This window comes from Pelodiscus sinensis, chromosome 16, assembly GCF_052426305.1.
Source record: "Pelodiscus sinensis isolate ZL-2025 chromosome 16, ASM5242630v1, whole genome shotgun sequence".
Taxonomy (NCBI): domain Eukaryota; kingdom Metazoa; phylum Chordata; order Testudines; family Trionychidae; genus Pelodiscus; species Pelodiscus sinensis.
Window position 1 is genome coordinate 7,197,181 of NC_143067.1, and position 27,851 is coordinate 7,225,031.

The window sequence follows — 27,851 nt, forward strand, 5'->3', positions numbered from 1 at the left end:
AGAGAGAAGCCGGCATGCGCCTCTCCCGGGGCGACCCTCCCCTCCCACAGGCCAAAGGAAACCCCCCCCAGTGTTCCTCCTCCCCCGGGGCCGACCCCTCCCTCCCACGGGGCAACCCCCCACATTCCTCCTTCCCCGGGGCCGACCCCTCCCTCCCACGGGGCAACCCCCCACATTCCTCCTCCCCCGGGGCCGACCCCCCTCCTCCCGCGGCACAGGGGAAACCCCCCCGCGTTCCTCCTCCCCCGGGGCCAATCCTCCCTCCCGCGCGCTGCCTCTCCCAGGACTTACCCCCCTCCTGGCGCAGGGAAGCCGTGCTCCAGGTAAGGCATGGGAAATGGAAGGGGCAGGGTTTGGAATTTGGCGCCCCATGCAACCTGGCACCCTAGGCGGCTGCCTAGTTTGCCTCTAGGCACGAGCCGCCCCTGCAGAGGACTTCTTAGAAACAAAGCGCTTGATTGTCGGGGAAGCCTGGTTGGAAATTAGCAACAGGCGCCAGACAACCAGGAAACAACCCAAAAAAGGCTCAAACCTTGGGAACTGCGCATGGTGCCAGACAAGCTACAAGGCAGCTCTGCCATTTTCCCCTTTCCTTCCTCTCCCGCCCCCTCCCGTTGGTTTTAAATATCCACTTGCTGGGTCTCGCCTTAACCAAGGCAAAAAGCAAAAAGCCCGAGAGACTTCAGAGAAGCTTTTCACAGGCCCAACCTCAAGAGGGATGTTGGCCAATGGGAGGGGTTCAGAGAAGAGCCACAAGAAGGGTTGAAGGGTTAGAAAACATGCCTCAGAGCGGGGGTGGGGGATAATTTTTGATGGGAGGGGCCACTCCAAGATTTCGGTAAGTGGGCAAGAGCTGCACTTTTCTATGGAGGGACCACGGGGTCGGGGATGGAGGCTGGGTGCAGAAGGGAGCTTGGGGTAGGGAACTGGAGGGCAGGAGAGGTTGAGGGCTCTGAGGAGGAGTTTGGGTGAAGAAAGGGTTTGTGACACGAGGCAGGGAATGGGGATGCAGGGTCTGGGAGGGAGTAGGTGTGCAGGGGGGGGATTGTGACCTGGGGGAGGGTGTAGCAGTGGGTACAGGCTCTGGGAGGGAATTGTGACCTGGGGCAGGTGGTGTGTGCAGAGGATGTGGATGGTGACCTAGGGCAGGGGAGGGTGGTGACCTGAGGCAGGGAGTTTGGAAGTGGGAGGGGCTGGGGTACCAGAGGTGGCACCCAGACAGCAGTCCGATAGGGTCCCCCAAGGCAGGATTCCGCCTTCAGCAGCGCCAAGCTCCCCGTCCACAGGCCAATCATCACAGCTGGGAGTGAAGTCTGGGGGTGGGGGAGCATATGAACATCCCCCACCAGGGGCGCATTTCACTGTTCAAAACAGCTGGCATCTCCCTCTAAGTGCCGTGAGCTGTTTTGAACAGCCTCAGGGGCTCGGCAGGGTAGGCTGCATCAAACGGCTTGGTGGGCCACATCCGGCCCGCGGGCGGTATCTTGCCCACTTCTGCCTCAGAGTGACTCAGCTCATTGAGGTCTTGTCTACACTTACCTGCCGATCTACTTCAGCTATGCAAATAGCGTAGCTGAAGGCGACATACTACCTGCAGCGTCTTGTGTGCGGTAAGGTCAATGGGGACTGCTCTCCTGTTGATGCCAGCTACTCCTCTCATCTTGGTGGAGTTCGGGCTTCGGCGGGAGTGAGCTCGGAGAACGATTTATCGCACCTACAGTAGACATGATAAATCAACGTCCAATGGTTCGATCGCTGGCCACAGCATAGTGAAGACAAGGTCTAAATCTGTGTTGAGCTCACAAGGAGAAAGTTAAGGGATGTCTTGGTCACAGTCTGTAAGGGTATGTCTACACTAGCTCGGTAATTCGAGCTAGGTAGGCAAATCAGGGAACCGGAGTTGCAAATGAAGCCCAGGATTTAAATATCCTGGGCTTTATTTGCATGTTCCCATCCGGCCACTGTTTTTAAATCCCCCTTAGTCCGAACGACCTGCCCGTGGCTACATGCGGCAGTTTAAAGTTAATCTGAACTAAATCCTTCATTCAGATTAACTGTTACTCCTCATTCTAACTCCACGAGGAGTAACAGTTAATCCGAACTAAGGATTTAGTTCGGATTAACTTTAAACTGCCGCGTGTTGCCACGGGCAGTTTGTTCGGACTAAGGGGGATTTAAAAACAGCGGCTGGACGGGAACATACAAATAAAGCCAGGGATATTTAAATCCCGGGCTTCATTTGCAACTCTGGTTCCCTGATTTGCATACCTAGCTCGAATTACCGAGCTAGTGTAGACATACCCTAAGACATACCTGAGGAACAAATGTTAATACTGGATTCTTGGGTCTAGCAGAGAAAGGTTGGACATGATCCAGTGGCTGGAAGTTGAAGCAGGATGAACTCAGACTAGGATTAAGGTGCACATTTTTAATGTAAGCCAGGGATCTGAAGGACTGCTTGCAATGCAGCCAGCTGAAGTTGTTTAGCTCTACAAGATAATTAACTGTTGATATGTAAATACAGCTCATGTTGGTTTGGGGAAGGAATCCAGGGTGTGGATATGTAAAACCAATTCAGCCAGGGCTGATGGAGGATCGGTTGTTAGACTGGAATGTGATGTATTGTAACTAATTTGGGCTGTTGTGGGGGGTCACAAATCATGCTACCCTTAAATGTGGGAACTGTAAAATACGACACCAGTGCTTGCAGGAGAGACACCATCTTTGTAAGAGGTCTCAGATGAACAAGCCTCCTACTTCCAGAATTGAGTGAACTGAGTTGAGGAGGGGAGGGAGGGCTTGAGCCAGCCTGCTTCATGCCTGCCAGGTGAGCTGTAAGACTGGTTCAACTTGCCCTTCTCTCTCTCTCTCTCTCTCTCTTCCCCACCCCAAGTCCCCTTTGTTCTAAGGACAGACCTAAAGCAGACTCCATCAGGAGACTTGTTGCTATTCCAGTGGAAGCTGGACTCTTTTGCCAGCCTAGGTGGTGGCTAAAGAGTTGAAATCACTATGGCTATGTCTACACTTGCGGCTTATTGCGCAAGTAATATGCAAATGAGGCTAAGCGTGGAATATTGCCGAGCCTCATTTGCATACCTAATGAGCCACCATTTTTTTCAGAAGAGGCTCTTGCGCAAGAAGGAGCGTCTACACTGCCCCTTCTTGCGCAAGAAAAACCCTCTTGTGCAATGCCGTTCTTCCTGAAAAGTAATAGGTGTAACGGCATTGCACAAGAGGGCGTTTCTTGCGCAAGAAGGGGCAGTGTAGACGCTCCTTCTTGTGCAAGAGCCTCTTCTGAAAAAAATGGTGGCTCATTAGGTATGCAAATGAGGCTTGGCAATATTCCACTCTTAGCCTCATTTGCATATTACTCGCGCAAGAAGCCACAAGTGTAGACATAGCCGAACTGTTTTGTGCAAGAGTTCTTGTGCAAAAGGCCTTCCACAAGAACATGTCCACACTGCCATGTGCTTTTGCACAAGAGCTGTGCTTTTGTTCAAGAGCGTCTATGGCAGTGCAGTTGTGCAAGAAAGCTCTGATGGCCGTTATAGCCATAGAGGTTTCTTGTGCAAGAAATTCATGTTTCCTGTCTACTCTGCCTTCTTGTGGAAGAGGGCTTATTCCTCATGGCTACGTCTAGATTGCATCCCTTTTTCGTAAAAGGGATGCAAATTAGACGTATCGCAATTGCTAATGAAGCGGGGATTTAAATCTCCCCCGCTTCATTAGCATAAAAATGGCTGCCGCTTTTTTCGGCACGGAGCTTTGCCGGAAAAAAGCACCAGTCTAGATGCGGATCTTTTGGAAAATAAAGACTTTTCCGAAAGATCCCTTATTCCTCTTAAAATAAGGGATAAGGGATCTTTCGGAAAAGGCTTTACTTTCCGAAAGATCCGCGTCTAGACTGGCGCTTTTTTCCGGCAAAGCTCCGTGCTGAAAAAAAAGCGGAAGCCATTTTTATGCTAATGAAGCGGGGGAGATTTAAATCCCTGCTTCATTAGCAATTGCGATACGTCTAATTTGCATCCCTTTTACGAAAAAGGGATGCAATCTAGACGGAGCCCATGGGGAGAAGAATAACTCTTCCAGAAGAAGAAGCTTCCCCAATTATTATCTCTAATATCATTATCTCATAGACATTAACCCCCCCCCCACCCCCCGTCTGTTTTAAATCTGATTTGTCTATTTTATATGTGTTCTTTTTTTTTTTTATGGTATCCCTTTGGTATATATGGTCGTGCCAATTTTCTTCCACAATTTGATCTGCGGAAGTGGGTCTGGCCCACGAAAGCTCATCACCTAATAAACCATCGTGTTAGTCTTTAAAGTGCTGCATAGGTCTTTTGTTTCAGCAAGACCAGACTAACACGGCTACATCTCTATTACTATTCTTCCAGAAGAAGCTCTGTTTTCCAACACTGTACTGTAAATTTACTTGCACAAGAACACGTGTACAGTGTAGACACCCGGCAAGTTTTTGCTCAAGAACAGCTGTTCTTGTGCAAAAAGCCTGCGGTGTAGACGTAGACCATGAACTGAAATCACTGGTTTGGCCTGGCGCCAGACCCATTGCGGCCAGCGGAGAGGCTGGCGGGAATGACTGGTGGGTGGCTGGTAGGAGCGGCGGCCAGCAGAGCGGCTGGTGGGAACGGCCAGTAGGAGCAGTGGCAGGCAGCCAGCAGATCACAGGAACAGCGCAAAGGTGTCATGACCTCAGGCTTAGTGAGTGGAGTCCTCAGGGTGATGTGTCTGGGTCCACACTGACTGGACTGCGCTGTAAATGGGGTGTTTGAATTGGGGTACGGAGAAAGTGACTAGTGAGCCTGAGAGGCAAAGGACATTGCTCAATTCATTTGAGCTGGGATGGTTACTCATGGGTTGGTTATGAACTCTGGTTGTGGAATTTCCCCAAGCTAATGCCATGTGACTTCTCTCCGGGTACGTCTACACTACAGCGCTAGTTCGAACTAACTTAGTTCGAATTAGTTAATTCGAACTAAGCTAGTTCGAACTAACGCGTCTAGAACTAAAAACTAGTTCGAACTAGCGTTTTGCTAGTTCGAACTAGTAAGTCCACATTGAGTGGACTCTGAACAGGGCTTAAGGATGGCCGGAAGCAGTGCCGGCAGGGCATAAAAGGAGGACTTAGAGCATGGAGATGCTGTCTCAGGCTAGCCGAGGGCTGCGCTTAAAGGGTCCCGACCCCCACCCCGGACACACAGTTCTAAGGGGTGCCCCGCTTCCAAAGAAGTTCTGGCTTGGAGTGCCCTGAGTGCCCACACTGGGCACATCACACCACTCGGCCATCAGCCCGGCTGCACTTGCCGCAGGCTGCCATCTGGGGAGAGGGAGTAATTGGGGGGCTGCAGGAGAGCTTCCACCCCCAGAAGCCCGCAGAGCCAGCCCAGTCCTCCCCATCGGGGGCTCGTACCCCATTCCTCCCTCACCTCCTTCCACTTACCCTTCCCTAGCCCCTCTTCTTATTGATGTACAAAATAAAGATAACGTTTCTTCCAACATTGACTCTGTCTTTATTGAAAAAAACTGGGGGACACTGGGAAAAGGAGGTGGGAGAGGGGAAGAGAAAGGCTGGGAGAGGGGAGGGCAACTAACATGATCAGGGGTTGGGAACAGGTCCCAGATGAAGAAAGGCTACAGAGACTGGGACTGTTCAGCTTAGAAAAGAGGAGACGGAGGGGGGACAGGATAGAGGTCTCTAAAAGCAGGGGTTGGGTGGAGAGGGTGCATTCAGAAAAGTTCTTCCTGAGTTCCCATAAAGAAGGACTAGAGGACACCAAAGGAAAGGAATGGGTAGCAGGCTTGAAACTAGTAAGAGAAAGTTGTTGTTCTTGACAAAGCAAATAGTTAACCTGTGGAACTCCTTGCTGCAGGAGGCTGTGAAGGCTACAACTAGAACAGAGTTTAAAGGGAAGTGAGATAAAGTGATGGAGGTTGGGTCCATGGAGTCCTATTAGCCAGAGGGTAGGAGTGGTGTCCCTGCCCAAAGTTTGTGGAAGGCTGGAGAGGGATGGCACGAGACAAATGGCTTGGTCATTGTCTTCGGTCCATCCCCTCCAGGGTCCCTAGGGTTGGCCGCTGTTGGCAGACAGGCTACTGGGCTAGATGGACCTTTGGTCTGACCCAGTACGGCCATTGTAAGCTCAGGGCTCAGTGTCGGGGGTCTCAGTGGACCCCCTTGATTTTCATGCACACCTGGTCCTGGGTGGCCAGGCTGGCAGCTCTCCTGCCCTAGACAGCCACTTTCCTGTGCCTAGTGCGGAGATCGTGGACGAGGACCACGATGTCCGCACTAGCCCAGGAAGGTGCCCGCCTCTTGCGGTCCAGGGCAAGCTCCCGGGAGCCGCCAGCCTGGTCCCGGCAAGAGGGGGTGGGCTGGGGGGCATCGGGTGGGTGGCTCTGTGCCGTGCCAGGTGCAGGGTCTGCTAGCTGGGTGCTGGCAGGCTTGCACCTGGCACAGGCACCGTAGCCAGCCCGTGCCCCTTTAAGGGGTCCGGGGCCGGGAGGGGGGCATAGAGTTTCCCTGGTGTTGGCCAGAGTGGCCACCAGGGAAACCTGGGGAGGGCTAGCCTCCCACTAGTTCGAACTAAAGGGCTACACAGCCCTTAGTTCGAACTAGCTAGTTTGAACTAGGCGTTAGTCCTCGTAAAATGAGGTTTACCTAGTTCGAACTAAGCGCTCCGCTAGTTCGATTCAAATTCGAACTAGCGGAGCGCTAGTGTAGCACCTATTAAAGTTAGTTCGAACTAACGTCCGTTAGTTCGAACTAACTTTGTAGTGTAGACATACCCTCCCTCTTTCATTAAAAGTTTCTTTTGTACACTCAGACTCTGTGCTTGGGAGTGGGGGAGCATTGACTCTCAGAGGCGCCCAGGGGTGTGTGAATTTCCCAGGCTACTGGGTGGGGGCTCAAGCCAGTTCTGTGTGAGATGGAGGAAAGGGACCCCCTAGATACTGAACCCGGCCCTGGCTGCTACTGGCACTACCTGGCAGAAGGGTTAGATTAACAGTGAGAGTTAACCATTGGAACACCTTATCAAGACTCCAGGGCTGCGTCTAGACTGGCAAGTTTTTCCGCAAAAGCAAAAACTTGCCAGCTGTCTACACTGGCCGCTTGATTTTGCGCAAAAGCACTGACATTCTACTGTCCGAAATCAGTGCTTCTTGCGCAAATGCTTTGATGTTCCCGTTCGGGCAAAAGCCCTTTTCCGGAAATGTTTTTGCGTAAGAGGGCCAGTGTAGACAGCTAAAAACTGTTTTGTGCAAAAAAGCCCTGATGGCGAAAATGGCGATCAAGGCTTTCTTGCGCAAAACCGCGTCTAGATTGGCATGGACGCTTTTCCGCAAAAAGTGCTTTTGCAGAAAAGCGTCCGTGCCAATCTAGACACTCTTTTCCGCAAATACTTTTAACGGAAAAACTTTTCCGTTAAAAGCATGTGCGGAAAATCATACCAGTCTAGACGTAGCCCAGGTGGATTCTCCATCGCTGACAATGATCAAACCAAGACTGGATATTTTTCTAAAATCTCTGTCCTAGGAATTACTTTGGGAAAGTTTTACAGTCTGTATTCTACAGGAAGTCAGACAACATTCTACAGGCAGTCACAATCGCCCTGTCCAGCTTTAGAGTCTATGAATCAGTGAAAAGTTTGGGGCCTTTGGCTGTGAAATCTGTGACACAGGGACTGTGTCTTATGCTGCATTTGTACCAGCACGAAAAGGAGATGGTACAAATGTGCAATAAGACACAGTCCCTTTTAAACTCTGAGTAGGGCACTTGGACACTACTGAAATAAAATCAATAAGCTAGCAGAGTTGAATCTGGGAGTGGATTTCAACAGCCCCCTTCCAGGTGCAGAGCCCTCAAATACAGTGCCCCAGAAAGATTTTGCTCCTTTATAAGAGTCTGTTGATATAGCTAAGCCATCAATGCTTTTCTAGGGTAGACTGGGCCTTAGAAAGTTGGTTTCTTTTCACTTTGAGCCTTGCCTGTTTAACAGCTGCATTTGGTTTTACTTCAGACGCATTTTGGATGATTGAATGAGGTGCTTAGAAGTTTTGTATCATGTCTTTGTGATCTTGACACTGCCCTTCATCTCGTGATCCCTGTTTCACTGCTTCAGTTCCCCTTATGTTTCATGGTATTATTAAAAGGGAGTAAAATTACCGACTGTTGCTTTGTTCAGCTCTTCCAAGAGCCTTGCAGATTTAGCTCCCCCAAAGAAATGTGAGCGGCTTGCTGTAACGTGGGAGTTCTGTGAAGATCATAGGAGTTATGGAGACAGGCAAAACTCACAGTGGTTTGGATTTTGCACCGCCTTGCTCTGTTTTCTGTTGTATAAATCCCAAACCAGGGGTGGTTCCACTCCAAGATCTACATGATTCAAACCCCAAAGCACTGAGGAAAGTGGGTGGGTTTCAAATGGATCATTCTGGGCTTGGCTCCTCTCTGAATCACCCAGACAAAAGCAGAAGAGATGTGGCATATCCCAAAACACGGCAGTCGGGCGTTGTTTTGGAAACCCAGCAGTGGGTTAGATCTGGGGCTCTGGTTTAGTTGAACCACTGAGGATTGTGTGTGTGTTGTGGAAAGCGGCTCGAGGTTTGGCTCGCTGCTCTTTTCCCAGAGTGTTTTGGTTGCACAAGGCTCTGTAACAAATATTCCAAAATTAACCTACTCTAGTCACAGGAGGAGTCATTTTAAACAAACAAAAATTTGCCAAAACCCGGCTGATCCGTTCCCTACTCGCTGCCTGGGTTTCCTTTTCCTTCCCGGTGCTGCCCTAGGTATCCGTCGCAACACTTATTCTTGTCTAACTCGTGCTGGGATTTTTTCCAAGACTTTGTGCTCCCCCAGAATTCCGTTCAACACCCTTGCTCCTGTCTGCGCCCATCACCAGTGACACAATTCTGCACGGGGGTGACCACTATCACTCCCACGTGTGAAGTTGGGGGGTTCAAATACAGAGTGACACCATCACAAAAGGAACTGACTGGGAGACAGCAAGTGAGTCTGTCATTCCCGTTTGCTTTTTATTTTATGGCTGGGAAGTTCCACGTGCATTCAGGAGGCTCGGTTTGGCTCTCGGGCATGAGCTAAGCAGGGGAGGTAACGGTACCAGAAGCAGAATTTTGGGCAGTAACGTCACCAGGCAAGGAAGATGTTCTGTGCCTCGCAGATGTGAGGCTTCAAAGAGCAGCAGCCAAAGGGCGAGCCGCTCTGGCGAAAGGGTTAACGGTGAGCTCGAAAGACTTGGGCTGGCGCGCGGCAGCTTGTAGAAAGCATGTGTGTGTACTTAGAAAAGGCCTGTCTCTCTGCTCCAGCTGCCAGTAAGCTGGAAAAGGAGTTCTCCCTGTAGGGGCCCATCTCACATCACAGGATGCCCTTGATCACACCAATGTTTCACCAAGAAAAAAAAACCCACCTCTACATTTGCACTGGCAGAACTGCAAACGGTGTGTTTTAAAAGGGTTTGCTCTGCAGATGGAGCAGGCTTCAGAGAAGTCCAGAGACGAACGCTGCTGTCACTTTTCTCTCTCCTCCCCCAGCATTCCACCCTGGGCTGCCTTCCAGTCCCAGCACCCCCCAGCCAAGGGACGGGTGCAGGCCCTTGCCAGCTTGGCAACTGGGCCGCTTTGGCTGAACAATGCCAGTCAATGTTCCACGCTCCGGCGTCTAGACGCGCCGTGTTATTACAGATGGGGTGGGAATGTGGCGTCTGGCCCTGCTGTGCTCTTCTTCCCTCCTCACAAGCTGGCTTCGCCCCTGAAAGAAAATTCACAGTGCTACTGCTCCGTGGAGATGGAGGGGCCTGAGCCTCTCCCCACCTGTCAGATCCCAACTGGCTGGGTGGTCCACTCTCCGGGAGTCTCTCCCGCTGTGACACTCTCCAGTTTTTAGGGGGCTGCTCCCAGCGATGGTTCTTCCCATTCAAAGGCTGCCTCCAATGAGCCCTCTTCGTAGGCAACCTAAAGACCCCGTTTCTGGTGGAAGAGTTTTGTAACAGGAGTTGGTCGTGCCAACCCTACGAGGTTTTCCGGACTCGTGCACCCAGGAGCTCAGTTCTGGGGTCAGTCACAATCTCAGTCACCGAGAGCAGCGTGCAGCTCTGTGTTCGTACCGGGATCTTCGCATCACTGAGCGGCCTGGGTGTGCTCCTATTTGATCGCATTCCCAGGACTTGGCAGACGGGCTTGTGCAGCGAGGGAGAGGAAATCCCTTACCCGTCTTTCTCTCCACACCTCTCACCCCCATTCTTGCCTCCAGAGCATCCTCGTGGCAAAGCAGTTGGGCGGTAGGAAGCAAGTAGGCGCTTGCACGCTCAGTGACACAGAGCGCTACGAAACGGGTCAGCCCGCCTCCTCTCCCAGAGAAAGCTGGAACGTTGGGATTTGGCTCTGAGCTTCCCCATCATCGGGCATGTTTGGATCCAGGATTCTGGCTCAGGCCTTCCCTGTGAAAAGCAGCGTCAGGCTTTGCGGTCAGCTGCAGAGCCCACCTTCGGGAAATGCATCCGAGCCAGCTGCCTCGTTATGCAAAAAGGGCTAAGGAGACTCTGGGAAGGAAGAGAGAACGAGCCGTGAAGTGAGGAAAAGGTATGGGGAGAAACAAGGGGGAGAAGACAGGTGGTTTGACTCACCCCTGTTCTGCATGTCACAAGGGAAGACACTTGTGGGGAGAAGGCTGGCAGTACGCCCCCCAGTACGGCTGGCTGCCTTTTTATCAGGGTCCATCACAAGCAGACAAGTGCGGCTCCTTTCTCACAGGCTGTCTGGGCGATACACTGAACCAGCATGTTTCTTGAACATGTGCTTTCCGAGGCCGATGCCACCCAGCTCCTGAGCTGCGGACCCTCCCTCGGAACAAGCCTCGCACCTGTGGGTTATCCCGCAGGGGAGACCCTTTCAGAGCAGGAACCGGTTCTATCCAGGGAAAGGGGGAACATTGGACCACAAAACGAGACTCCTAAAACGGGGTCAGGAGAAGGTACGGCAGAGGGAAGAGACCGTCAGGCGGAATGATGGTTACTGAGGTGTGGCTAGGTCTCCGAAGCAGGCCGGTGCCTAATGACAGGTTCTCTGCTGTCCACTCCTCCGCAGACAGCGGTTTACGAGAGCCAGGCAGGGCAGAAAGGAGGAAATTGCGCCCCGGTTCCTTCCAGCCGTTCGGCGACTTAACGACCAGGCACGACTCCAGGTCCGGAGCCCGTTCCAACACGTGGCTTTAATAAGCAGGGTTGGGAGGGACAATGGCTTCTTGTGAGAGAAGCATATGTTTCACCTCAGCAGCAGGGAATGGCAGGTGGTGAGGGTGGGAGTTAGCTGAGGGGCGGAGGGAAGACGGCGGTGGAGGCGGAGAGGAGATTTCAGCCCATAAATTACACCGCGCTCTGGCCGCGCTTGCGCTTTTAATTACTGCTGACGCTCCCCCGGGCTCACGTGAGGAGGTTGCACGATGTGCGTTGCTAATGGGAACCAGCCCCGCCATTCCCAGTCAGCTGGGGGATTGTCACAGGGCAGGGCAAAGGCATCGCCGCTCTCTGTCTCCTCCCATAGTCCTTTGCTGCACTCTACCAGGAAGCCTAGACCGCTGCTTGTTCCTGAAGTAACAATAAATAACAACAGCCAGGCTAGAAAACAAGGAGCCAGGGTAGAAAAGTCCCATTGGCCCATCCTCTCTCTGACAGAACCGTGTTATTTACCAGCATGTTGGGCAGAAAACACCCAGACCAAGCCATACAGTCCCCTCAGCTCGTCCCCTCAACTCGTCCCTCAGCTGCCATCACTCCCACTCCGTCCGTTAGTTAAGAAACTCAGGGATGGACATGCTGAGACCATTGTGTCAGGAGCAGACTCCGGAGGGACTTGGAAGGATTTCTCTCGCCATGGAGAGGGTGCCTCACAAGACATGTCTCCTTCCCGGGGCGAGAGAGGCTTCCTCAGGCATGAGTCCGCACACGCTGGGATGCAGCATGTCCCAGGAGTTAAGAAATGGGATTGAGATGGAATTTGAGACATAAGAATGTAAGCTCGGCCATACTGAGTCAGACCAAAGATCCATCTCGCCCAGTATCCTGTCTACTGACAGTGGCCAATGCTAAATGCTCCAGAGAGAGTGAACAGAACAGGGGATTATCAAGTGATTCCTTTTCTGTCATCCGTTTCCAGCCCCTGACAAACCGAGGCTAGGACCACCATTTCTACCCCTTCTGGCTAATAAGTATTGATGGACCTATCCTTCATGAATTTATCTAGTTCTTTTTTGAACCCTGTTAAAGTCCTGCTCTTCACAACATCCTCTGGCAAGGAGTTCCACAGGTTGTGTGCTGCGTAAAGAAAAACTTCCTTTTGTTTATTTTAAACCTGCTGCCCATTAATTTCATTTGGTGACCCCTAGTTCTTATGTTATGGGAAAAAGTAAATCACTTTTCCTTATTCACTTTCTCCAGATCTGTCATTAGTTTATAGACCTCTCTCATATCCCCCTTTCGTCTCCTCTTTTTCTAGGCTGAAAAGTCCCAGTCTTTTTAATCTCTCTTCATATGGCACCCGTTCCAAACCCCTCATCATTTCTGTTGCCCTTTTCTGAACCTTTTCCAATGCCAATCTATCGTTTTTGAGATGAGGCAACCACGTCTGCACACAATATTCAAGATGTGGGCATGCCATGGATTCATACAGAGGCAGTAAGTTGTTCTCGGTCTTATTCTCTACCCCTTTCTTAATGATTCCTAACAGTCTGTTGGCTTTTTTGGTTGCCGCTGCACACCTAGAAGACGTTTCCGATTGGGATGATGAGGCACAATCGCCCATGACAGCAGAGGATTGGACTTTGTGACCCACGTGGTCCCTTCCAGTGCTACTTTCTGCTGTTGAGGGGAAAGCGCCATCGGCTCCCAGTGCGTCAGCTTCCTACTGCAAAAGTTCCAATCGAGCGGCCTGTCTATGGGAAGGCGACTAAAGCAGCCAGACTAGTGACGGCACCATAGCTACACCGGCGTAATGCTGTAGTGCAGACACAGCCCATTGCAACATCACCACAGAAAACCACTTTCCCACCAGAAGCCTGCTGGTTGCGTCCACACTAGGTTGGCACAGCTGCAGTAGAATCTGCCCCGGCCTACTTTTTAGGCCTGACCCAGACTCAAGCTCGTTTCGCCTGAATCCAAGTGGGTCAGGCTGTCTCCTGCCGTGACCCTTCCCTCCACAGCTGAATGTGTGGCACCACCCGCTCCTCCAGTGAGGCTGGCTTCCCTCCTCCTGCCCGTGGGCATGGAGTGGTGGCTGCATTGCCTGCTGTTCCCATGCACCTTCCCCTGCTGCTCTGGGCATGTGCTGTGGAGCGAGCGGCACTGCGACTCCTTGCGGGCTCACGCCATACACCTGTGGTGTAGCAAGCTGGCCAGCAGGCCTGTTGAGGGGGTGGGGGCAAATGGGGCAATTACTCCGGCGCCCAGGTGATTTAAAAGGGCCCAGCGGCCCCAGCCACTGTCGCCGCCAATGCAGCGGGGCTAAGGCAGATTTCCTGCCCGCCCTGGCTGCCTGTCACTTCCGGGAGCAGCTCCGTGGCCCTGGGAGGGGGCGAGGCTCCATGTGCTGCCCCCCCACCTCCAGCGCCAACTCCAAAGCGCCCATTGACCAGGAACTGTGGCCAATAGAAGCTGTGTGGTCAGTGCCTTCGGGCAGCGAGGCTGGCAGCCTGCGCAGGCCCCTGGGCAAGGTGCGGAGGGGTCAGCACCCCACTCCCAGATGGGGCAGGGGACTCTGGTGGAAGGGACAGGGCCAGCCGTCTGTGGTACCCCCCTTTCAGCCCTCAGAGCCACGCAACTGCCTCCTTTGCCCCTCCCCCCATCAGTGGGCCTGCCTGTGGGCCGTGGTGCGTGGAGACCCCCGGACTCCCCGGCTAGAGCCACTACCAGAGGGGTGTGCCAGTTTTGGGAGCTGAGGTAAACACTGACCCCCTGGCCCTCTCCTGCACCCCAACTTCCTGCCTCAGCCTAGGGTCCACACCCAAACTCCCTCCCAGGGCTTGCACCCTTCACCCCTGCTCAACTAAACTCCCTCCCAAAACCCAACCCCTCGCTCCTTCTCACATCCCAACCCCCTGCCCTAGCCTAGGGCCTAGAGTTTGGGTGTGGGCCCAAATTCCCTCCCAGACCCCACAGCTTGTGCCCCATCCTGCACTGCAGCCCCCTAAAGGGAGGGTGGGGAAAGGGTGCGTAATGGAGGGAGGAGGAGTGGAGCCTTGGAGAAGGGGCAGGACAGGGGTGGGGCAGGGGACTTGGGGTTTAGGCAATTAGACAGCAACGCAACTGGGCAGGCATGTGGCAGCCCTGACTGTGCTGGAAGAGCAGCAACAGCGCAGGTACGGCACTGCACAAATGCCAGGTGGATCATGTCCGCATGGGCGCAGCTTGTGCATGCATGGGGACTCCTTCACTGTTCTGCCTTTGGGCCTGGAATTGCTATCGGTGGACCTGAGCAGCAGGCAAGAGGGCATGCAGCTGCTGCTGCATCTATCCCACTGGAGACCTGACCCTGACCAGATCTGCACCCAAGAGGTTTAGTGGTTTTCCCGCCTGACCTGGATCCAGCATGTGGGGCTGGATCCCCATCAGATTTGGGTCTCAAGACTCCAAGCTACAGTGCTCAGGGGAATGGAGTTCTCTCACCCCCGTATGCTGTGGCTAGGTTGGGCCAAATTATAAGTGCACACCGCATCTAGGTTTCAATGACCAGAACAATCGGCCAGCCACTATTTCCCCTAAAGACTATTCCCTGGCTCAGTCCATCTTGCTATCAGGAAGTTTTTCTTGATTTCCTACCTGAACTCTCCCTTTCTCCATTGCTCCCCATTGCCCTGAGTTATTTGCAATAACTTCTTGTTTAGCATCATCCACAAAATTCACCCTCCTTTCCAGATCTGGTGAATCAATGCGTCCAGTAAAACAAGCCTGGTGAATCAAGGAAGTCAAATGTGCATGTTTTTGCAGAATCACACTTTCAGGAAGTAACGAAAGCCTTGTAAAAAAAGGAGCAATAAAAAGGGGGCAAGTGGATAATTAGAAAGTTTGCTCATATAAGAGCCAGCCAGCACTGGGTATACGAACACTCTGGTGTAAAAGGGCACTCTGAAAGGTGTGAAAAGTGACTGTGCAAATATGGAACCTCCTTAAATCAACCAATCAGCTCCCTTCGTCAGATATGCCAAGTATAAACATGTCACTACTTTTAAAGTCCTCTTCCTCCTGGTAAGACAACATAGCTCAGGGGAAGGGCACTGGAGGGTATTTCTGTTCACACATCGTCAACAGAATCACGATTAGGGCTGATTCCTAAAATGGACAGAACACATCTTCCAGATATCAGGGTAGATTGAAAGGACTGGGAGATGTAAATAAAATGATACTTTTTCTAAATGATCCAGCAGCCATGAGGAGATAACAAACATGGGGCCGTATAATACAGCTTCGGCAGAATCATGTATCTGTATAGAACTGGACTTTAAGGAAATTAGTCGGCAAACCCAAATCCTATGAGTGTGATGCAACACTGTCCCGACACATAGATGTTTCCATGAGTAAAGTTACACAGACATGTACATCTTTTGCAAGATCCAGTTATTTCATTTTTTTTCACTAATTTTTCTTGTTTAAAAACAGAATGTAGAGAACTTTGTTAATTGCAGCCATTGTAAAGTCAGCATTAACGTAAATCCAGTCTGAAGTCAATGATCCCCAGATGGCAAAAATTTATTTTTGAAATCTATATATTGACATTTAAAAGCTATTTTACTTCTTAGATCATTTTATATTTAAATTAAATGGGATATCACGCAAATGCATGAGTCATATGTACAGTCATATTTTAGAAAATATATTAGTCATATATAAACTTATGGTAATACAGGCTGAACCTTTTTAGTCCAGCACTCTCTGGTCCGGCATGATTTTAGTTAGCCGGATGTCCATTTATCATGGGTATGGCCAAGTTTCCTGCAGTCCCATGAAGTCTGTTTAGAACCGCCAGTCCTGGTTCTCAGTGATCTGTGTTATTTAGCTCTAATTTACCCCCTCAATGTCTTCTCAGAGCCCAGTAAGCAGTGGAAGTTGTTGGTAATGCTGCTAGACAATATTAGAATCATAGAATCATAGGACTGGAAGGGACCTCGAGAGGTCATCGAGTCCAGCCCCCCGCCCTCCCATAGTCTGGAAAATTGACCTCCCATAGTCTGGAAAATTCTCTGGTTCAGCACTGGCCAGGTCCCAACAGTGCCAGACTAGAGAAGTTCAACCTGTATATAGTTTGTAACATCTTCAAAATAAGATATTTGCATAATAAACGTGGCTAAAGGAAAATATATAGTTTACATAGGACTGCATCCGGTTTCTATATATTACACCCATATACCTATAGAAACACACAGCAAGGGCACAATATTACCCAAGGGTTAGAAAAGGTGCTGAAATTGAGTATTATACCACTAGGGTATAGACATTAAAAGAAATATTTTGCATGGCTTTGGATGGCTCAAGGAAATAGCCACTATTTTGAAATGATATTTTCAAAATAAATAAGCATGGTACAAATTGCTCAGCAATTCTGTTGCCTTGGTCATCTTGTTTCTTGGGTAGTATTCCTGAACACATGCAGAAAAATGGTGCCCAGATCTGTGTGATACATTTATGTGCAATTGTTTAGGCAACTCAGACAGTGTAACGCTCGTGTGATGGTGTTTCCTCCAATCACAGTGCAGGACAAACGTAGGCTATTGTGAATTCATACTGTTCTGTCCTCACATATGCCATATACACATAATTCAAACCTTCAAGTGAGGTCTTGCCAGACAATGGCAATCATAAATTCGCCAAAATTTCTCTCCATGGTTCTTCTTTAGAATCTCAGCAATGTCAACATTCTCTTTTTTATTGTCCCCCTGCATTGTCTAGACAATGCCTCCCTCAAATTCCCAAGATTCTGGCTTCCTGCAACAAAAATGCAATAAATATATCTGCTAGAGAGACTAATCCACCCGCAACGAAGTGGTATGGGAGGTTAATGAGGGAAGACAAGAGAAGCATTTCCCATATTGTACAGCTGCCACCAGGTTGCTGAAGAGAGCGGAAAGCTTCCCTCTCCCCGAGCAGCTAAATCCAGAGAAGCGCAGAGTGGCGAAAGCAGATGGCCCTGTAGATTCTTAGCATCTAGAGACGGCTGGCTCAGTGCTGGATTTGGGTCACATTAAGGCTACATCTGCATTAGTCTTTGTTATGAAAAACGGCTCATCCCTACATTAGCCTGACCACTGATGGAATTGCAGAGAGAGACCCAGGCCTGAAGGGACCTTTAGATCATTTAGTCTCATCCCATGTGTTGGAGGACACTGAAATTTCTTCCAGTTCCTCCTGTTCTGAGCCCAGTAACCTACGGGACCGGCAGCCTTGCCCGGGCCCTGGGCAAGCCGGGGGTGGGGAGAGGGGTGTGTGGAGTCCTGCTCTACCTGGCCTTGGATGGAAGGGGCGGGGTTGGGGACAGCCAGTCCTCAGTGCCACCAGATCACAGTGCACCCCACCCCCAGTCCCAGTGGCTAGCACTCCTGGTGCTATAGTTTCAGCTCTGGGCCTTTTATATTGCTGGGCCCTGGACCAGTTCCCCTCCCACCCCACCTCCCTCCCGTTGGGTAGACCTGTCATTTACTTTTGTTCGGTTAGTACATATCTTCCAAAAAGCACCCTATTCTGAGTCAAAGACACCCAAAGATGGAGAATCCACTACGTCCCTTGATACCCTGTTCCCACTGATAACTTTTACAAAGTCAAACATTTTCAAAGCAAACTTTTAAAGATTTAAAAAGATCAAGATGTTTCCTTTGAGGCCTACGATTTTCAAAAAAGAGGAAATGTTTGGATGCAGGGAGTGTGTGGGGGGGGGGGGGGGGAAGGAGGGCAGGAAAATTTCAGAGAATAAGCCAAACACACAAACAGATCCGTTCCTTTGGAAACACAACACACAGAGGCCATTTTCAAACCGTTCATGCTCTTGCTGCTTCCCCCCAAGCAGCTCTACTGGCCAGCTGATGCACAAGCCAGACAGGGCCGTCCCAAGAGACAGTCTCTCAAACAATGAGCTAAAACCCTGTATGACCTAGAGGGTTCCAGAGTTAACACCTTGACTTGTTGCCAGGGGAGATGGGTGGGTATAGAATTCTGGCACCTGTAGGCGGCACCAGCTGTCGCTATTCTATTCCTTGCCCATCTCCAGTCCCAGTTACACCCTTCACTCCGTACACGGCAGATCCTGAGCCCAATGAGAAATGCTTATGGATGTTTGCAAACAGAGGAAGTGATTTAAAGTGTGAGCTTCATTCCGGTCCCGTTTTATGAGCATTAGGTTCATACGCTCCCTCCCGGAGCCTGCTCGTTGTGTGGCGAAGCAAAACTTTCTAGTAGCAGATGGACCTTTCCGGGGAACTGAGTGGCCATAAATCATCTGCCTCTCCAGGCCTGTCATTCCCCAGCAATGATCCCAGCAGGAACCCTGGAATCTCACAGCTTTGTTCTCACTTCTCGCTTCCTACTGCTTCCCTTCTCCCTCTCGAGAACCTTCCGACAGGAGCTCTTGGAGCAAGCCTCACGTCCCTCCCTCCTCTCCAACAGCCTCCTGCCAAAGTCTTTGCTCTGGCAAGCCCTGTAAGGCAAGGGCCGAAACAGCAGCTCGGCTCTCCAGGCAAGGCGCCTTCCCAGTCCCTGGCCAACTCCAACATTCAAAACCTGCAGTGCAAGGAAAGGGGGCAGCGGTTTCTAACACCACAAGGCTCGGCCTGCACTGCCGATGCGTTGACCTCATGGCTCTCTAGGCAGGCAAGCAGCATCACTCTCATTTTGCACATGGGGAAACTGAGGCAGGGGGTGTTTACATGATTTTTACCAAAGGTCATGCCGCTACATAGTGCCAGAGCCAGAAACAGAGCTCCGGTCTCCCAGCCAGCAGGCCTGCTTGGTGCAACACGCAGCCTGCTGGAATACAGATTGTACATCTCTAATGAAAAGCAGAAGGTAGAAGCTTCCTTTGGCTAAAGCACAGTATTACTCTCTATGGGTATGTCTACACTACAAAGTTAGTTCGAACTAACGGACGTTAGTTCGAACTAACTTTAATAGGTGCTACACTAGCGCTCCGCTAGTTCGAATTTGAATCGAACTAGCGGAGCGCTTAGTTCGAACTAGGTAAACCTCATTTTACGAGGACTAACGCCTAGTTCGAACTAGCTAGTTCGAACTAAGGGCTGTGTAGCCCTTTAGTTCGAACTAGTGGGAGGCTAGCCCTCCCCAGGTTTCCCTGGTGGCCACTCTGGCCAACACCAGGGAAACTCTATGCCCCCCTCCCGGCCCCGGACCCCTTAAAGGGGCACGGGCTGGCTACGGTGCCCGTGCCAGGTGCAAGCCTGCCAGCACCCAGCTAGCAGACCCTGCACCTGGCACGGCACAGAGCCACCCACCCGATGCCCCCCAGCCCACCCCCTCTTGCCGGGACCAGGCTGGCGGCTCCCGGGAGCTTGCCCTGGACCGCAAGAGGCGGGCACCTTCCTGGGCTAGTGCGGACATCGTGGACCTCGTCCACGATCTCCGCACTAGGCACAGGAAAGTGGCTGTCTAGGGCAGGAGAGCTGCCAGCCTGGCCACCCACGAGCAGGTGTGCATGAAAATCAAGGGGGTCCACTGAGACCCCCGACACTGAGCCCTGAGCTTACAATGGCCGTACTGGGTCAGACCAAAGATCCATCTAGCCCAGTAGCCTGTCTGCCAACAGCGGCCAACCCTAGGGACCCTGGAGGGGATGGACCGAAGATAATGACCAAGCCATTTGTCTCGTGCCATCCCTCTCCAGCCTTCCACAAACTTTAGGCAGGGACACCACTCCTACCCTCTGGCTAATAGGACTCCATGGACCCAACCTCCATCACTTTATCTCACTTCCCTTTAAACTCTGTTCTAGTTGTAGCCTTCACAGCCTCCTGCAGCAAGGAGTTCCACAGGTTAACTATTTGCTTTGTCAACAACAACAACTTTCTCTTACTAGTTTCAAGCCTGCTACCCATTCCTTTCCTTTGGTGTCCTCTAGTCCTTCTTTATGGGAACTCAGGAAGAACTTTTCTGAATGCACCCTCTCCACCCAACCCCTGCTTTTAGAGACCTCTATCCTGTCCCCTCTCCGTCTCCTCTTTTCTAAGCTGAACAGTCCCAGTCTCTGTAGCCTTTCTTCATCTGGGACCTGTTCCCAACCCCTGATCATGTTAGTTGCCCTCCCCTCTCCCAGCCTTTCTCTTCCCCTCTCCCACCTCCTTTTCCCAGTGTCCCCCAGTTTTTTTCAATAAAGACAGAGTCAATGTTGGAAGAAACGTTATCTTTATTTTGTACATCAATAAGAAGAGGGGCTAGGGAAGGGTAAGTGGAAGGAGGTGAGGGAGGAATGGGGTACGAGCCCCCGATGGGGAGGACTGGGCTGGCTCTGCGGGCTTCTGGGGGTGGAAGCTCTCCTGCAGCCCCCCAATTACTCCCTCTCCCCAGATGGCAGCCTGCGGCAAGTGCAGCCGGGCTGATGGCCGAGTGGTGTGATGTGCCCAGTGTGGGCACTCAGGGCACTCCAAGCCAGAACTTCTTTGGAAGCGGGGCACCCCTTAGAACTGTGTGTCCGGGGTGGGGGTCGGGACCCTTTAAGCGCAGCCCTCGGCTAGCCTGAGACAGCATCTCCATGCTCTAAGTCCTCCTTTTATGCCCTGCCGGCACTGCTTCCGGCCATCCTTAAGCCCTGTTCAGAGTCCACTCAATGTGGACTTACTAGTTCGAAGTAGCAAAACGCTAGTTCGAACTAGTTTTTAGTTCTAGACGCGTTAGTTCGAACTAGCTTAGTTCGAATTAACTAATTCGAACTAAGTTAGTTCGAACTAGCGCTGTAGTGTAGACGTACCCTATGTGATTGTGCCCTGTGACACTGTCTTTTCCCTCAAAGAGGGTCTTTTCTTGTCCTGCGGGGAGCCTGGCATGCCCTGCGCCTTGCCAGGAGATGGCTTTCCCACTGCGCAGTCAATTGTATCTCTAGGCCTATGCCTTTGCCACGAAGAAGCCGTGGTTTATATCAAGGTGCCCAGGTCAGGGCTTGTCAAGCGGGAGGCACAGAGAGGCGGGTTGGGAGAGGTGTAAATAGAGAGCTGAGAGAGAGAGGGTGTCTGCTAGCCAGAGAAACTGGGCTGAGCCGCTTACCCGGATCACAGGCCTCGTGCTCCAGTTCACGATTGGCCTGGGACTCTTGCACGCTGGCTACTTTGTTCACGTGCAGGCCTGAAGCTGCAGACAGAGGCTCAGCACAGAGCTGGAAAGAGAGAGGTGAGAAGTCACGGTCCATAGGCAGGAGCACAGGGCGGGAACAGCAGCAAAGCCGCGGTAGGGGAGCTGCCTGTGAGCATGGCACTCGGCTCGCTCTAGTCCGGTCCGTCCCGCCACAAACCTGCTCCCACAAAGGCTGAGATGGCAGCTCCCTGCAGATCCCAGCTCCTTGCTCTACTTCCCGGGTCTCCCCGCTAGGCTCTGTGACTCCACAGGGGAAATGAGCCCCACAGTTCCCCACTGGGGTTAGCGCTGGTAGAGGCTGCAAAGCGGACACGGCTCAGTTGTTCTACCATGGTGGAGCCTGACCCAGGGTGGAGCCGGCTGGCTGGGCAGGTACAGCCCTAGACCCAAGCCCTTCCGGTCGTTTTGGTTTAGGACAGCTGGCCTGAGAGGTGACTGTAGCTGGCTCCTCCAGGCACCCTGTTTCCTGTGCCTTCCTGGCACTCCTGAGATGCCAATTAATCATCTTGGCCCTGCTCCCGGCTCAGGGACTCTGCAAGCTGCAGCCCACAAGGACAGAACAGGCCAGCAGGAAAAGGGGGCTGGGAAAGAGCAGGCGGAAGATCACAGCAGCGAGCTGGTCCTTCCTCTCTGTCATGCTCCCCTCCTTCCGACAGCCGCGGCGGAGCCAGGAGCGGGGCTGCAGGAGGCGTGGGGGAGCGGGAAGCTAGCGCCCGGCTGAGCTAGGTTAGCGTCTGCATTAGGCTACGCAGGGGCCTCGCCCTTCGGAGGATGTTAGCTCCTCTGCCGAGCCAATTCCTGAGTCAGCCTGACAGGAAACTCCTGCTCCGGGCATTCGTGTCTCTTGCTCACCGCCCGTCCGCGGGATGGCTCACTCCACCCCCCAGCCTCCAGCAGCGCCCTGCAGCAGCAGGGCAAGTTCCTGCAGGCACTGGGCCCCTTGGCCCAGCCTTTTCCTGAGCCTCAAACTCTTCCCTCCCTTCCCCCACCCACCCCCGCCTTGCACTCTCCATCCCCCTTAGTGCTGGGCCCTGGCAGGCTGGGAACGGCCAGGCGAGAGGCAGAGCACCGGCCACCCCCCACCTCCAGTCAGGCCCCAAAGGGCTGGTTCATCTCCACGTCCTTTCCGGGGCCGGGAATGGTTGCGTAACCCTCCCTCCCTTGCCGCTGGCCGGCCCGTGGCTTGTCCGCCAAGCCCCAGCCGGCTCACAGCTGAACCCACCCGGCCCTGGGTGGTCGGAGCCTCATGCCTGCCCCCGGCCCAGAGAAACCCCATCTGGGGGAAACGGGGCAAAACAAGGGGCCACAGTGCTCCTCCTTCCCTCCCTGCACATCAGGGCGGGGGCTCTGGAAGGGCTGGAGCTAGGGGTGGGCGGGCCAAATCCTGCGCCCTGCCAAAGGCCAGCACACCGGCAGGAGCGGTGGCCGGGTGCCAAGGAGCCGGCCTGCCCTGTGGATTGCAGCACGTGGCCCAGGCAGGCAGCAGCGCCTCGTGGCAGCGCCCAGCCCCAGGCTACGCCCTCTGCCAGAGGGCAGGGCTGGCACCTGGAAGGAGCCAGGCGCTCTAGCGAGCCAAGCTCTGAGCTGGCCCATGGCTCCCGGGCTCCCGCCAGGACCGAGACCGGTCTCCGGGGCTGCCAGGAAGCGCCGTGCTGCTCCCGCTGAGCCAGGACTCCATTTCCCAGGAGCCCCTGGGTAACCCGCCACCCGCCGAGTGCCCGAGACCCCCGCCCTGCGCAGGACACCGCTCCCGGCCCAGCGCCTCGCCCCGGCTCCCCTCCTCTCCTGCACCAAGCCCCTCTGCCTGCACACCCCGCCCCGGCCCCTGTGGTTGCCAGGACGCTCCCCTGCTGGGGCAGCCGCGTCGTGGCCAAGCAAAGACCCTGATGAAAGGCACGTCTGTCCTCGCAATGTGCTGGGGGTAGGGGACAGGTGTTGATTGCCAGCCACACCGTGGGGGCCAACTCGGAGGAGTCTGCCAGCCTGTGCCTACTTAGTCTCTTATGCCTGTGACAAGTCGGGCTTCCTCCGATCCTGCAGCCCCGCAGCAGCAAGAACAGAGGGGGGTTATTGCTTCTCCAGGATTCAGCACAGCGTAGCCGTGAGGTGTCTACAGGAGTCTGGGCCAGGATCCCTCAGCCCCCTTGAGATGGGGTCCCTGGGCCCCAGCCACCTCCTTAGTCTGTTTCCTTCATGGTTCCAGCCCAAGACTGACTCGCTCCCAGACCAGGTGTTCCTCTCCGCCTCCCTTCCTTTGTCCCCCCCGGGGAAAGAGCCTTGTTCCCAGGTGTCTGGGCTAATACACATGTGGGGGAGTCAGTAGGAATCACACCGCACAGCGCAGGGGGACACCGGGTGACAGAGCAGACAGCCCCCCACTACGTCGCAACGCCAAGTTTCCCCCCAGAGCATCAAGGCACCTGCTTCGTGGATAAGACCTTCCCCAGCAGCGTCAGCCAGCTCAGTGGGTGGTCACTCCGATCAGCCGGGTCCCGTTAAGGGTTTGATGACTGGACCGAAGCCTCCTGGGGCTGGTAGCACAGCCCGGGCAGGACGGGGTGGCCAAGAGGCAGCGAGCCCGGAGGCAGGGTACGACACAGCCCGGCGTGGGAGCAGGGGAGTTAAAGGCCCAAGCGCTGGAATGTTGGCTGGGGTTCTCCCTTCCTGTCGGAGAGCCTGGCGGCCGCAGTGGTTCCAGCCCCTGGCCCTTACCCAGCCTGTCTCGGTTTTGCCTCGTCTGCAGATTTTCCACAGAGGCAGAAGCGAGCACAGGCCGCTGGAAGCCAGCCAGGCGCTGGGGACGGCTCGGGCCCCGCGCGCTCAAAGGCGCCCTTCAGACCTGCTGTGCAAGGGCCCGGGAGGCTGCTCACCGCCCAGAGCAACACCTTGTGCTGTTCCAGCACGGAGGGGCCGGCGCCCGCGAGCACAGCGGGCGGTAGGAAGGAAACAGGCCCCTCGCTCAGCCACAGGGCAGCCATTCTCCCTGCCCCCCGCCCTCAGTGCCTTCCCCAAGGGGCACCCGCGTGGGGCTGCCAGTGTTCTAGTCATGGGCTTTGCCCCTCCTGCTCCCAAAGCCCTGGCTTTGCACGGCTTCTGAAAGCAGCCATCATGTCCCCGCAGCCCCTAAGCGTGGGGCAGCTGGGAGCTCCACGCACTGCCCCCTGCCTGGAGCTGTGGCTGCTGCTGGGGTAGTGCCTACAGGCGTGGGCAGCGCACAGAGCATCCCGGCCCCCTCGCTTAGGGGCCGGAGGGACAGGCTGGCTGCTTCTGGCAGCCGCACAGAGCTGGCACAGGCAGGGAGCTTTTTTCAGCCCGCTGGATCGCTGGCTTGGAGCTACCTGAAGTAAGCACGCCCTGGTTGGAGTCCTGCATCCAGCCCCCTGCTCCAGGTCAGAACCTCCTTCTGTACCCTAGTTGCCCAGAGCAAACCCTCACACCCCGCCCCAACCCCGAGCCCCCTGCTACTTGAGTGACCTTTCATCCCCCAAATACCCCCCAACTCCCACCTGCCCCCCAAAACACAACTTTCACAGGCTGTGGCTGCAACTTTCAGCCCCACAGCTCCCAGCTTTCTCACAGCCTGAATTGCATCTCTACCCGCAGCAAGTCCTTCTTCCAGCAGCCACCAAGCCTCCGGCCCCCAGTAAGCAGCACTTCATTTTTCACTCCGACAGGTTAAAACAAACCTGGCCGATGCCTTGTCTGGGATTCATTAGGCTTAGTCTTCATTTCCGCATGCAGTTTCCACCAGGCTGAGGTGGGGAGACAGGAGGGGGCAGGCCCAGCTGGCTCCTTAGGTCGGCTTCTGGTTTCTCAGCTGGCGGGACCCCAGTTTGAAAACAGCCTCCGAACACTCGGCAGCGCAGGCTGAGTTCCCATGCTGCCGGCCGGCCACGGTACAGGAAAACCTCCGTCGCCTTCCGCCTCCCACTAGAAAACTCAGCTGCTGTGGAGCAGAGAACCTCAGGGACAAAGCACAGATCCCCAGACTCCCCCACCTCAAATACCCAGCAGCCGTTGCTCCTGGCCAGCCACGCTAAGGGAGGAAACTTAGCCGGGAACGTGCTTAAGACCTGGGATCCCCCTGGATCTCTTAGCCACAGCCGGGGAGCTGCTGAGAAGACTTCTCCACAACAGCTGGGATTTTAGGCCAGCTCAGCTCTCACCGCCTGAGCCTGCTGCCACGGCAATTGGGCACACCAGTGACTGCTAGGACACCATGAGCGTGTGGCCGTCCATGTGCCCGGCCGCCCAGCTGGTGGAAGGCTGGCGGCTGGTCAGAAAGCAGCTCTGAGTGGTCCCTCCAAGCGGCGGGGGGGGGGGGCAGATTATCAAGAAGCACGTGGGGAGGGGGAACCAGTCTCACAATTATGGAAAACAACGTGGCAGTGCCCTGTTGTAATCGGACGCCCGTCCTGGAAATGCCGGCTCCCCCTCGCACGGGGGCAGTTCTGAATTCCCCTTCCCCGCTTTGCTCCTTCTCCCGAGGCAGCGGAGAGCTGGGGCGTTATCCGCCCCGGGGCCCCTGGTGAGGGAGGTGTCAAGAGAGGGGGCTGTGCTGCTCACAGCCCCCATCTCCCACACCCAGACGAGTGTCGGGAATTCGCTGTGTTCCTGGAGGCTGCTCGGTGGGGGCCAAGCGGGTAGGAGGGGGACAAATCTCCCCCCGGCCCCGTGTGCCAATTGCAGAGGGACAACAAGCAGGGCAAAGCCAGGGGCCTCTTGGCTGAGCTAGAAGTCCCCTGGGTATCTCTCACCAGGGGGCTCTCCAGCAACGGAGAAGGGGGGCACCATTGTACTTGCAGCAGCCTGCAGTGGGGGGCTGTTCTCTTCCACCTCTGCCGTTCCTCTGCCTAGGGCAGCAGGAGGGGACGCTGCCGCCGTGGGGGGCGGCTGAGAGGAACCGGTGCCTTGGAACTGACCGCGGCAAAAAGCACATCGAGGGAGGGGGGTGGATTGCACGCCCAGGGCCGTGTCCGGCAGACAGACCCTTAGCCTCAGAAGCCCTGTGGGCCTTCCAGCCACTGGCGTTTCTGAACACCTGTTGAGCCTGGCTGGAAAGAAAAGGAAGTTCAAGTCCTACTGTGGACCCCCCACAGCCAAACAACTGCAGCCCACCAAGCCCAAATGCACGTCTCCTCCAGGGAAACTTGATCCGGGGGCTAGCAACCATCAGTTCTCACTCCACATTTCCCCCCTCGGCCCCAGAGCGGATGTTCCCGGCGCTGCGAGATGCCGCAGGAGAAAAAGAGGTGGAACGGCGTGGCAGCAGGATCAGATGGGGGATTTGAACCTGCACGCACGGGCCAGCGGTAGGGGCCTACCAAATGCAGGGCCATGAACTCTGATCCCGTTGTGAAATCTGGTCCTTTACCCTGTGGCGCACAGATTTCACGGGGGACAGCAGTGTTGCTTAAATTGGGGGTTCTGACCTCAGAGAGATGCAGGGGATCACACGGTTATTTTAGGGGGCTCGTGGTTTTGCCATCCTCGCTTCCAGGCTGTCTTCAGAGCTGAGCAGCAGCGGCGGGAGGCAGCACCCCAGCAGCAGCAATGCAGAATTAAGGGTAGCAGCATTGCACCCCTCCTACTCCTAGTATCACCACGCCATGCTGTTCCAGATTTAAATAACCCAAACCATTCCCTCTGCCATTTTTAGAATCCTGTACCAGTGACATGCACCAAAACAGACCAGGAATTTGATGGGGCCCTAGCAATAGGTCAGTTCAGACTTGCCCGGGAGGTGAAAGGGACATGTGTGTCGCTGGGGATGGGTGCAGAGGGACAGGCTTGTGTACGTGCTCGTTTGCACACGGCCTGCGTGCCAAGCATGCCCTTGTATCTGTGTGCATGCACCAGGGCCTACTCCTGCTTATTGCAAGCCAGCCTGTGCATTTGTGTGGGGGTAGTGAGTGGGCATGCCTGCGGGAATGCGGTCTGGAGTGGGGATCTTCAGGTACACGAGCGTGTAAATAAGCATGCGGGCTTGGACGTGCGCCTGGGCACGTCGGTGTGCGTGAATGGCTGTGCAAACACATGCATCCTTGCACCCTGCCTTGCACGGGTGTTGATGTGGAGGCAGCTATAGACAGAGGGAAGATCAAGTACCCAGCCAGTTTGCTTCCTTGAAGCTTTGTCGTCAAAACTCTGGGGCTGTGTCTAGACTGCACCCCTTTTGCGGAAAAGGGATGCCAATTAGACACAGCGCAATTGCAAATGCAGCGGGGATTTAAATCCCCCCTGCTTCATTTGCATGAACATGGCTGCCGCTTTTTTCCGGCTCGGGGCTTTGCCAGAGAAAAGCTCCAGTCTAGACGGGAATCTTTTGGAAAATAAAGCCTTTCCCGAAAGATCCCTTATTCCAGAGGCTTTATTTTCCGAAAGATCCCCGTCTAGACTGGCGCTTTTTGCCGGCAAAGCCCCGAGCCGGAAAAAAGCAGCAGCCATGTTCATGCAAATGAAGCGGAGGGAATTTAAATCCCCGCT

General features: G+C 54.0%; 1 long non-coding RNA gene across 2 annotated transcripts; it reads right to left on the reverse strand.

Moving 5' to 3' along the window:
• Positions 1 to 232: 232 nt before the first annotated feature.
• Positions 233 to 27,534, reverse strand: LOC112543883 (uncharacterized). Of its 2 annotated transcripts, none has more exons than XR_012896392.2 (3): positions 25,052 to 27,534; positions 21,279 to 21,387; positions 233 to 1,714 (listed from the first exon to the last, which is right to left on the reverse strand). It is a non-coding gene; the product is annotated as an uncharacterized LOC112543883 (long non-coding RNA). The 2 variants fall into 2 exon arrangements; XR_012896393.2 differs by lacking the exon at positions 25,052 to 27,534 and adding an exon at positions 23,786 to 24,770.
• Between the last annotated feature and the right edge of the window lie 317 nt (positions 27,535 to 27,851).